The sequence below is a fragment of the Osmerus eperlanus genome, chromosome 10, assembly GCF_963692335.1.
Source record: "Osmerus eperlanus chromosome 10, fOsmEpe2.1, whole genome shotgun sequence".
NCBI lineage: Eukaryota > Metazoa > Chordata > Actinopteri > Osmeriformes > Osmeridae > Osmerus > Osmerus eperlanus.
The window spans coordinates 9,098,918-9,112,342 of record NC_085027.1 but is presented as its reverse complement, the minus strand read 5'-3'; positions in this window follow the sequence as shown (position 1 = coordinate 9,112,342).

Below are 13,425 nucleotides of genomic sequence, written 5' to 3'. Positions count from 1 at the left end.
TTACATGTTTACAGAGAGGTCTGCAGGGTCATTTGCTCAAGGGAAGGGCAAAAGACCCCTCCTTATTGACCATCTAGTTGTAAACTTTGGACTGGCCCAGATGGGATAGTTGATGGCTCGAACAGAAACACCCGGGAATGCTATAGTGCAGAGAAACTAGGCCAAAGGGCTACCGCTCGATCAATTGACCCTACTGTGTGCATATAATCTATGAAATTAATGTATTAATCCTACTGAATGAACCACACTTAACCAATATTAGTCACTATGGTTGGGACATAATCTGTTGCTTACACACACAAAAACTATGGCTCACTATGGGTTCCTCTTTAAAAAATATTTTATTGAGCTTCCATCAACTCATGAAACAGTGTAAAAATTATAATAATAGAAGAGCTCATTGATGGAGGGCTAACACTAACACATTCTGTAACAAATAATGTTAAGGTTGTAAGGTTGTGGGTCATTGCTAGAGAAATGAGTCAAGGTTTTCATAGTGCTGGTTTTCGCTGGCAGTCAGTGTGTGGGTCTAGGGTCAGGATATGGTCATCTGGGATCTGTGTGCTGGCAACATCACTACGATGAGAGCTCGAGACACATCCAAGTAATACACACACACACACACACACAGATATCCACACATCCCTCTTAATAGAAAGTGGGCTGGATTAGGAGGCAACAAAGGACTGACTGGGCTTCACCTTTGGGCTAAGGAGAGCCCCCACCCCTGCAGACCTCTACACTGTTTATTTACCCTGGAACCCCAGACACTCTTACCCCGAGGCACTACACACACACTGGGGCTATTTGCAGAGGTGGATTTAATTCTTTGCAAAGCAACGATCAGTTCTATTCACCCCCATCCCTGGGTTACCATTGAATTCCCACAACCCTATACCTGGGCCCCCACACAGCAGTCCCAAAATAAATATAACAGATGTCTATTTTCAATGGTTTTAGTGGCCGCTAAAGACGTGAATCCCATTTGTTCTGCTTGCGGAATTACGCTCTCTACTCAAACAAACCCCTGCTACCCCAAACCACAATCTTGCAGCCAACCAAACTAAATCCAGTCACTACTGGAATCCCTGAATTGGTGCATTCCTGGAACAAGATTTGTTGTAATCTATTTTGAAATACCTTACCTTAAACAATAAAGAGGCACAAGGCTAATACAGAAACCTTTTTAGTGATATATTTTACTGAACAGAGTAAGCATTTTGTGAGAGCTTTGGTGTATCTTCAGTATCCTTTCTCAGGTTTGTTTGCATCACATACTTTTTCCCTCCCCTACACAGAAACAAAAGGAAAAGAATGGCGAATAACAATTTTGCATCCACTGACTGTGTTCATCCATGTATCTATCCCTCCATACATCCATCCTTCCATCGCTATTCACTATCCCTCTGTCTGTCCCAACTGGCCAGGCAAAAAAAACGAGGGCCTTATTCCATTGCGGGTGGTTTGTCATTTGCAGCGTTGTGGAGCGCCCGCTGTCTCTGGATTATTGACATGCCTTCCTAGCCAGGCTCAAGCCCTGAAAGGAGACACATTCCTGGCCACAATGGGCCCACTGTGCGGCGCAGGGGCCGGTGTGTTGTCAGGGGAATGAAGGGGGAGGGGGTGGCATTTGAATTGGGGCCGCTGAGTGTATCACAGTGACTCGTCAGCCTGTAATCAATGCAAACAGGATGAAAGGGTTTTATCACAAGGGACTAATGCAGATATGAACTGTGTCGCTGTACCAAAAAAAAGAAGCAGGGAGTGAGAGTGGAAAAACAAATGATGGAGCCTTTTTTGGCAGGTGTTCCAAAGTGTTCATGCCATGTGGTCTTCATTGTGTCATCACTAGTGGTCCCTCAGTCATAAGGAATAACTCGGCCATGTGGTCAATACGTTTATTCAGATTTTTATAGATCACTTTAAACAGAGAAAAGACTGCATTCGCAATATTTCGCTACTCCCCCAAAAATTGACAAGAAAGGTGTCCAGGAATTCCCAATGTGAGAATCCTATCTGGGGCTGACGGATTTGCTCTAATCCGCCAATGAAAGCGAGCCCGTCATCTCCACAGAAGCCTGTGGCGTGTAAGCCTTTTGAAAACACAGCTGCCTATCAGGCCAATTCGTTAAGGCACTAAAGGTAAACAAGGGGAAGAAAGGAGACAAGAGGATCCTGAAAACCTCCCCTCAGAATGAGCTCTTCCCCTCGTCGTTAGGGGAATCAATAGCAGAGACGGCTGCCCTGGGTTTCGATGGGGCCAAGTGCTTGACAACACACACACAAACAATAATAAGAAGAGGGAGTGTGGGCAGTTGTACAGTAGGTCTGATGCTATTTCTTACCGAGATAATATACCTTTGAGAGGACAACATACTACTCTAGGTGGGGGGCATGTTTTGTATTATGTATTTTGTTTATGACCATGAAAACAGAAAAGTATTCAAATACAGTTTGAAAACATGCAAACTTCACACAAGTCCTTCTATTTTCTTATAGTGGATTGGCCTTGGGCAGACAACAATTACAAATGAGTAAACTTAATGGTAGCCACCATAGTTTTGTGGGGTTTTGTTTGTTTTGACATATTGCCAGTTATTAACATTAACAATATTCACACAGGTGCCACCACTACCATTAGTATTATGTATATGACTGCTTGTCGTGGGACTCTGTTCACAAGCCAACGGCATGCCTGGTCTCTCTTAGAGGGCCGGTGTTATTTTTGGTGATTACGATCCAAGTGGCCAGGCTTTAAAAGCAGGTCAACAAAGTGGCCCTCTCCTGTCCTCCAGCTGGAGTGTGGAGGGGAGCCAGCGCGACGCTGGAGCACCTCATCACCTAGCCGTGGAACGATATCCAAGTACTCCTCTCGCTTTCGCCACTAGGGTCACAATGGGGGGCTGGTGTGAAGCAGGGGTGTGTGCGTTGGGTGGGGGACGGGGGCACGGGAGCATCTCCACACCCACTTTAGGATGAGGGCGTACTTGACACCTACACACCTACTTTGGGATGAGGGCATTTTGCCAGCCTTTTGAGCAATAAAAGAAAGAATAATTGAATTAGTATAATACCTATTTGACAGTCTATTGGAGAATAAAAAATAACAAGCTTAAAACAACTTGTCTAATGGCGTTACCACTTAATTTGATGCCTTTGACCCTATAAAAAAACAACCAAAAAAGACAAACCTTCCTCCCAGCTCCTGCCTCTCTCTCATGTACACCTTGCCTTGCCCCACCCCACCTTCTTGGTTCACCTGAACCCTTACTGTTTTTCCACTTGCGTTGTAAACACTCAAAGCAGCCCTGCTAAAATTGCCCCACCCCCAGGGACTAATGTTACCTAGCTGACATCCCAATAACACCCCCACTGTTATGCCGAACAATCCCTACACCTGTTGACCAAGACTTATTGTTCCGCTCTCCATCTCTCCCTCTCTCTCCCCACAATATCTCAGATGTGAAAGACATGATGTGATCCCCCCTTTCAATATGTTTAATAACCCCCCCGGCGTGAACAAGCAACACCCAGCAGGTGTTGCTTCTTCCTCCCAGACGTGTCATTGTGAAGTCAAGCAGTGGTGAGAAGAGCTTAACTCCGGCCTCAGGGATCAATTAGGCCTCAATGCGACGCAAACAGGTTAGCTTAGCCCCATTGACAGCCCCGGGCGACACAGCAGAGAGCACAACAAAAGCAGAGGAGGCCGGAGTTTCATTGACAGTGGCTAAACACAGACTTGGAGTAGTGAGCGGATAGCTTGTGAGGAGTGGATGATAAACTGTGCCTGAAGGAATGGGCATAGCAAAACACACACACACACACACACACACACACAGGCAGACACACTGGCACACCAATGGTCTGATTAATGGGTACATTTACAAAGACATGCAGACATTAGATGAATGGCCACATGGATAAACAAGCACCTGCATTACAGTATCTTGCATACATGTAAACCTTGCTGTGGTATTCAAACACGCAGGGTAGGCTTCGAATAACCGATGTCTTACTACATGTAGGTGGTAGAGTATTATAGTGAGTGTTTTCTTAGGCAATCTAATTGATTGTAATTTTGCTGGGTATTTCAAAGCAACATGACATATTGCTGGAATTCTGTCTGTCTCTGTATCTCCGTATCTTTAGAGCAGTCACTCTACAGGTCACAAGAGAACTGAGTTCATTATAGCTCCAAGCAAGGTTTCCAAGGGAACAGGCCCCAGTATCAGTCCCCTGAGACCACAAGCTAGAGAATGAAGATGAGCTGTGTGTGTGTAGTGTGTCTAGTGTGCGTTTTTGTGAGTGAGCGGGTGTGTGTTGCTGTGTTTGTGTGCCTGAATGTTTGTCCCTTTGATGTGTGCTTTGTCTGTGTGTGATGAATCAGAGGGGCACAGACCATGGAGTCAAACAACTGGTCCGGATAGTTCACTTGTCATCAGGTAATGCCTGAATTTACTGTGGGCCCTACAGCTCTAGGAGAATGCTATTTTCTTTAAGGAATTATTAATTGAAATGAGTCATTATAGAATACATTTCATTTTGCTCCATAGACTTAGATCTGATCATGTAGTCTAAATACAAGCATACTAAACTAGCGGTCTGCCCAAGTCAATAGCAAGTGCAAGAGCAGCAAACTGCCTTCACCTCCTATCCTCCGTCCTGTTACTAACATTTCATTCACTTTTAGTTTCACACTCACAGATATACACACACACACACACATAACCAGCCATTCATGTTGATACCTTCAAGCTGTCCTCTTAAAAGCTATGCTGTTGTCAGTGGTTTTCCGCTCCCTCCAACCCTTTCCCAACATGTTGACTTCATTGAGTGCTGCAAACCTGCTATCAGGTCTTTTCTCTCCCCCTTCCTTACTTCGCGGTTCATTTCTCGCTGGTCTGGAGAGCTTCCCAAAGCCCATCACTCTCTCTCCCCACGTGGCAGAAATATCACACCCACAACCCTGCCTCTTAAGCCCCTCACTTGCATGGCAGCCCACTTAACATCTTGGACAGGCAACTGTGTGTGTCTGTGTGTGTGTGTGGGCACCTTTGAAGAAAGGAAGACACTTGGACTGTCACTGGCCTGCCACTCCAGAGCCTCATCACTCTGCAGTCTTGTCCATCATGTCATGAAAGCCTAGATGAGGTTAAGCACTTAATTAACTCTGGGCTCAGTGAACGTGTGTGCAAGTGTGCGTGGGTGCAGGTGTGCATGTGTGTGTGGGTGCGTGTGTGTGGGGGTGCAGGTGTGCATGTGTGTGTGGATGCGTGTGTGTGGGGGTGCAGGTGTGCAGACTATTCATGCACCCATAAAGGTGTTTGCCTGTGCTGCCACCATGCTGATACCCTGCGCAAATGCACCTCTGTCCAACATGTTTGGGCATGCCTCCAAACTGGCATGGGGACAGTTCAACTGGGTGGCCCATGGAAACTGAGTGGAATGTAGGGTAGTGAGACCTGATACCAACACCACTGTTCACCAGAAAGAGTGATAAATGAAGTGATTTGAAGACTGAAAGTGGGTGAGTGATACGGAAGTCAGGTGCCTGATGAATTCAGAAGAGTGAAAGGCACTGGCCACTTCTCTGTAGCAGCCCAGCATGTGGACAGCTGACAACCTTGTTTGGGGTTTAGTGGGGTTACATCGCATTATCCCAGAGTGTGGTGAGAAGAAACAGAAACCAGTCAGCTGCTCCACTGAGAAGCACTGGATGACTTTCAGGGGAGAAACACTTTAGGATATGTTACAATATTTCATTTTTTTTGACATATTTGTCAACGTTTATGTATTTGCGAACAGTCAACAAGGCATCTCCTTGGAGTCTGAGCCACGATTTGGAACCTACTGCTTACCCTGAACACCTATTTTGAAAATATTAATTGAATAATGGCTGAAGGAGCTTTCCTTTACAGTCCCAAGCTACCCTCTCCCAGTGATAGTACTGGTACTTTGACCCCACCAGAGCCGAGTGTCTTACTTGGTCCTGGTAATCACTCATATGGGGATATTTCCTTGTTCATGTTGGAGAAAAAGCTCTTACTTCTGGACACATTTGTGGGGACATAGATGATTCTTTGTTGTGCATAAACAAGAATACAAAACACACACCAATGCAATTCATTCTTCTCGACACAGACATACATACAGATAGACAAACAGATAAAGATGTAAAAGTATTTATTATGTATGCATGCATACATGTCATTACTGCATTACCATGATCCAGTGATTGCACCATGCTTCCAAGGATTTGAAAGGATTCTGGAGGACTAGCTCTGTAATGAAACGAGGAAGGTCAACTTGATCATATGTGCTGTCTATGTACATTAATATTTTCGCACTCACTCTCGAGATGGACCAATGTAACGCTGACTCCAAGGTTGCTACATACCTCAAAAAGAAATACAAGTTTATATGAATCATGAGTAACATACTGTCTCTCTCGTCTCCACTTTCCAGGCCTAATGAACCACCTGAGCAGTGTGGTCTTTGTAGAACTGTAGTCATGGGTCCTAACAAGCAGGCTACAGCACAGTCGTGTAGGGTAGCCCACTGAGTTAACATATGTTTCTTCTCTACGTTCAGTTGAAGCTAAATAATTATGCAAAAAGGCTTTCAGTTCAGTCAGGAGAACCCAGGCTCTAGAGGTTGTTGCCAGGGGGTCCTCACTGAGATTACAATTAAAGCGTTTCAGGCAGAGTCAAGGACGCCCTCTTCAAGCCTTTCTCTCATTAATAGGGATTTGGGGAGGACCCGGCCTCCTCAGCAGCATGAGGTTCAAGTGGTTGTCAGTGAATGAGAGAGCAACTCCACAGGCCACTCCATCGCCCCGGTTGAGAAGATGAGTTTGTGACAAAACGTGATCAACAGCCCTCTAGGGTCACAACAAAGAGGTTCCACACATATATGAGTATCCACTTAGAGACAAACACACACACACACACATTTTCTTTTTTTGTTACATGCACACACACACATTTGCTCTCTAACATCTCTACCACACAGACACTTGCCCATACACTAGTACACTCTCACTTCAGAACAGGATTGAAGGGTCTCTCCCGGCTGTGGAGCCAGACCAGCCTCCCACACAGACACGCTCTAGTGGAGAGAGCACACTCAGAACACCCCCTCCCTTCTGGCCCACTGTTAATCAGCATCGCAGCCATTAGCAGTTAAGACAACTTATATTTTTTTAAATATAAAGTTAGGCACATGCTTAGCCATATCTAACTATGAGGAATGCTAATAAAGAATAGAAGAAGAAGTGCCACATTGACCTTAGCACAAAATGCAGATGGTTATTAAAAACAGTCATTCTGTATCTTCCAAGCTCTTTGGCTGCGTCCAAAGAAAGATGTTTTGTTGTTGTTGCTTTAGACTGTGCTAAACTTGAGCGGAGCACAGACACCTAGCACTAATATTCTGTTGCTCTTGCTTTGAAAGACAGAAGACCAAGGGACCTTGTGACCATGAGAAGACTTTCTTGAGTAGTAAATTTAAAAAAAAGTGGTCACTTCAATCAACAAGAAAAGGTCTCCAGTCTCCACTAGTGATTTTTTCAGCCCAGTTAAGGCTTGCCAAGATTATTTATTCTCAGTATCTGTCAGACAAGAGAATGAGAGCAAGTAAGAAAAAGCGGGAAATTACAGAGTGTGAAGGGGCAAGAGTGAGAGAGAAAATAGATGTTTAAGACTACTTCCACATGTTCGAACAGGGGCCCACTAAGGTTTACCTTGAGGTCATCTCTTGAAACTTGATAGAAATGCAGTCTCCATTTAGTGATGACATACTAATTGAGCTGCACCCTCATAGAGTATCCAGATTGCTGTTCTTTCACCTCAGGGGAGGAAGTTGTCCCACCCATTGCTGTTTCTGAATTTAGTCTAATAGTAGAAAAAAATACTTATTTATGTGAAAAGATACATTCTTTCACACTTTTCTTCAGTAATGTTTACACCAAGGAACAGTTGATTTTCAAGCCAAATTGTGTTCCTTTATATCCTCAGTAGAACCCTAGAACTACATATACTATACGGAGGAAGGAGAGATGGAAGAAGCAGCACATCTCTTACACACTGTACTTCCACCTATAGTAGAAGTACAAAAACACATCCACCGGTGTCTGGAGATACTACTATGACTAATTCTGGAATTCTTATTCTGAGATCTACACCAACAAATCTTCCTTCTCCTTTCTGAAACTTCTTCCTTTACACAGTGAGAAGACAGAGTGAAGACCCTCTGGGCACAAATTCACAACACACAATGCTTCCGACTGGCATGAATTAATTGTGTCTGACACGAAGAGCTTTGCTAAAAATAATGCCCTACCCCCTCCTTTACCAGTTATGGATTGCTTTAGAGGCGACATCTTCTGTTCGCAAACGCTCAGATGAACAGGGGAGGGAAGTGAGATGTGGAGAGGACTAAAACCAGAGAACATCCTGAATATATCAAATACAAGACTGTCATATTTCAATGGCTGAACATGAAAAGCCGCAGGCTGCATTCCCAGAAGTCTTTGCTCTCGCCCGCAGACCTCCTTCAGTCTATCGTTCTCAGGTCCAAAGGTAACAACAGGGCGTACGTCTGCTTTGCCTGCTCAATAAATATTGACATGTGTAGGACCCCACTTGGCCGGGATCATTCCCAGATGTATGTTCTGCCAATTCCTGATTGATGACTCATTGATTGCAGTGTAGCCCCGTTCTATTTAACCTCATTAGGCATCCGGCATTCTGGGTATGATTACCTGGTTTCAGGATTACAACAACGTTTCAGTTTGGCGAGGTCTGGGGCTGTAAACATCTCACCATACTCTGAGATCGACAGAGACTGAATATGATTTAATTAATCAACAAAAAATAATATAACTTATATAGAGGGAATCATGTGTCACATATCTCTATGGCAATAATTAAAAAATTGAATTAACTTTTAATGTTCTCATTATAATCTACAACTGTACAAATGTGCCAGTGGTTCCCTCCCCAATTATTATAAAAAGCACCGATGGCAAACTGGAAACAATTTGTTATGTATTTAGTGCCTGGCCAATAAGATTAAATAGTACAGAGATTCACTTGAGAAAGTTCACAGCTAAAAATCCAAAGTTATTGACATCCCTTTGTTTAACATTCACAGACAGCTGCTGTCGCCTGAATTCTGATTAAATCTCTTGGACGATCTCAAATGACATCAACTTTTAAAAAGCTTGGTACCTGGCCAGAACTAATAAACACACACAGAAATCATTATAGGCCATCTGTGGCCCACATTTTCAGCAGTTTCGGAAAGCCAAAAGTATCTGGGAGATTTTCCTTGTGTTCTTCAATACGGTGGGAAATGGAAACATTGGGTGAAAAAGTGCAGGCGCAATATGGACTCTTTTTGCAAGATAATTTTGCTTAGAAGCAGGAGTTGACAAGGTTAACAAGCCAATAGAGTCCACACACTTTTGGTTCGCGACTCCTGGTCTTCAAAAACAGCATCGCGCCTCAGATCTTGGCCCAGAGACGAGGGAGGACTGACAATAATTTGACGTGCAATTGATTACATTTGCAGCTGAGCTACAGCGCGCCAGAAAAGGAAATGATGTCATGAAAGTTTACTCGGTGTGGTTTCATAAATCATTACTCTCTAAATGGTTGAGACCACGTTTTACTGGAACGGCAATGATCGAGGAAGGCCAAACATCACGTTTGGGAAACATAAACCTTATACACAACCAGGAATTCATATTGGGGTCTGTGCTGAATCTTGTAAGTGATTGTGCAGTTTATAGGCAATTTATGAGGTCCAAAGAATGTGTGCGTGATGAGAAAACAATCACTATGAGAAGCAGCACCCGGCATTAGGCTCCCGAGGATTGAGGCAGTGTGGGTTGCTAGCTTCCACTCGGGTGTCCTTAGACAAGGCTATAATTTGGTCTCCTTCGAGAGCCACTTAGCCCCGTTGCCAAGGCTGAGTTTGAGGCTCCCCCCACCCACCCCTGCAGAGATCTTAATAAGATCGGCGCAGGTGTCGCCACGGTTACCTCGCAGCTGTCTGGAGACTCAGACAAAACGAAAGAGGGCTTAGTGGATCAGAGCATCTGCAGGCTATAGCTCATATCAGGCACAGATCTCTCTTCTAAGACCACAAATAGGTACTCTACTTCCAAATGTTTTTATTACATAGATTGAACTACTGTAGGTCATGTAAAATACAGTAAATAAGCTCCAAAAAAATATGGGTGGACGTTGTGTCACAAACATACAATATACCACATTAATGTTTATGTGGTTATTATTAATAATTCAATATTTTGGACAGTTACTCATTTCCAATATACAAACTTCTACCACACAAGGGTCATATGGGTTCTTAAACATGGATGGAAAAATGCTTCTTGTAAATGCTTCTAGTACACCTACGTCTCTCTGTGATGTTTGAGCATTCAAGTCATTGGCTTTCCACAAACACACAATCCAAGTATATTGTCAATCCTTTTTTTAAGACTATTGATTTATTTTCCCTTTTTGATGTGTGTTCATGGTCAAATCTGGAGGTCAACTATTGATCATGTCTTTAATAAGACCCTTCAGACTGTCTCAGAGCATTTCATTGCACTTCTCATATCCAATGCTTTGCTCCCCTTATCCACTCATAGGCTCAGACCCCAAACCCATAAGACACATTTAATATGGATGTACGTATTTCCTTCTATTGAGTATTTTGTGCTGACATCATTGTATGAAACATAATATGCATAACATAGATATCTTCCCTATTATTCATTTGACATGATTCCACATTTCATCATATGGATGGTAGGACAGCAGAAACATGCCACACGCCCTGAGAGAAACAGAAACAAAAAAAATCTGTAGTTGGAATACGGTTGATACACAGTATATCATTTAGTTTACCTTTAGGTGACAGCTGTGCTATGTTCAGTCAAGCTAAAGTATGCCACAAATAAATCACAACTATTCCATGGCCATCTTTGTTTCATAGAATTATCAAATCTATGCAAAAATGTGTGAAGCTGCTTTCATCAGTGTGTCAATAATCCACAGTGCAAAGTTCACCAGAAATGTAAAAGCTTCTCTATGTTTACCTTTCAGAGAAAATTCTTTACGAGCTCCAACTAAGAAAATAGTGCCAATCAGGACAACGTAAATTGGGTCTTTGCTTTCACCTAACTAATCTCCCTATCCCTCTAAAGGAGTGTGTGGCACAGCACTTTTACTGATGAGTCTGATGTGATATGTCATTCTCTCTGTCATCTCCTCCCTCCCTCCAGACTCCATCACTCGTCTGACCAGGGAGAATGGTGTGACAGTGATGTGATGGGGCTTGCTGACTGTCAAGATGGATCGCTACTCTGAGAGCCTCTCTATCTCACACACACACAAACACCCTTGACCATATAAAAAGGTACACGCATACACAGCTGGGTCCAGTGAACTCCCAGGCCTGCCAGTCTTAGGTCTTTCAATCTGACATGGGGTTCCAGGAGAGGAGGCAGACCAGGGCCAGCATCCACATCTTTACAGCCTCGCTGAGCTCACCTAGAGCATGAAGTAGCTCTCTCAGACTACTACAAAGGTCAGCACACAAGTCCTTTCATGAGTTTATATACAGTATTCCCATGCACTTCTGCTCCCACAATTAACACCTCCCACACCCTCAAACCGCCAGCCATTCCAATACAAATACACACAACACATCATGTCCTTTGAGATATTACTCACACCTCAATTCCCTCATATTAGCCACCCCTCCTACCCACACACACTCAATGTGCCCCCCTTAATGATCAGAGTAAATCCCTGTCACTCATCCCCCTCCCTCCCCACAGGACAGCGTGTCAGCCACAGATCTAAAAACACATTTTGGGCTCTGTTGAACAATCGACTGGCCGTGGGCTCTGCTGCTTGTCCCCGCCCTCATCTACCCCAGCTACAGCCTGAGAGGTCAGCCAGAAAGATAAATCCATACTCTTCAGCCATGGCAGACTAAAAGACTCAACTGTCGTTTTCTTATAATGTTCTTATTGGTTTCAGGCTCTTCTGTGCTCTTTTGCCCTTTTTGTAGGGCCTCTCCATTGTTATTTTAGCGGATGAGTGTTTTTCCATATGCAAGATGTGTGGACAATGTGTGTGAGTGGGTGGGGTGTGTGTTTGCAAGAAGCATATTGTATGTGTACTTAAGTGGACCAGTTGTATATGAGCAATGTAGGCTTAGTGATAAAGTGGATTGTACTAATTTGGGGTAACAAAATGAGACCAGGATATGATTGTCTAATTGAGGACGGTTGAATGGTGGTTGTATGGCAAATCAGTATTTCCTATAGTATTGATCATAACTGCGCTTAACTCTGGCCATAAGATTGTGTAGTGCTTTATGTATATTTAATGTATGTCTTGTTAATAACAGTATAACATTTTGATGATATTGCTGTTAACATCATTCTTAAATCCAAATCACCTAGTTACCATTAATAACACATTAGTGAAGAGTTGTCCAATCCCTTAAGTGCAATTTTATCCTAGTCAGTTACATTTATAATGAACTGGTGACATTTATTAGTAAAGTTGTACTTATGGAGAGAGAGAATAAATCAAATCAAATTTATTTGTATAGCCCTTTTTACACGCAAGCATGTCACAGAGGGCTTCACATACGCCCATAGAACTGCCCCTCAACCAACCTAAACCCTCAAGGAAGACAAGGAAAAACACCCCAAAAAACTCTCAACAGGAGAAAAAATGGAAGAAACCTTGGGAGGAGAAATTCAGAGAGGGATCCCCTCCTCCAGAGACGGTTGGTGAGAGAGAGGAGCAGAACACAGGCTAAACATAGTCATACAGTGTCGATGGGTTTTGAAACACCAAAATCCATTGTTCAACTTTATAGATGTAGGACAGGACCGGGAGACTCGCGACCAGGTCCAGCGTTGGCCGACCGACGACCAGGCAGGTGCTGACAACTCAAACCCCCCACACCACAAGGGATGTGTGTGGGGGGGGACAGAGAGAGGAGAGCAGGGATTAGAGAATGCCGGGGGCAGCTAACAGTTACAGTCATAATAGAATGAGAATAGCACATAATACACGCACACACACTCAACACACAACAGACACGCACACAGGAAGTGGTAGGAGGTCAACACGGTATTGAGACTGTTTATGGTACAACACCAAAACTGCGTCACAGACAAGGTCGTGTCAAAACAGCCTTGGAATACCTCAGAGACCACACTGCAGTGTGTGTGTGCTAACCTGTCTGCAGTTTGCAGTGTGGGAAAGTTAGACTGTGGCTCACAGTTCCTTGTTTTGTTTTCTAAAAGAAACTGTGAGTGTTGTTAGCGGGGGGTTGGGGTTCTTTGTCTTGCTGGACACAGAAGCATGAGAAACCATTTGAAATGCA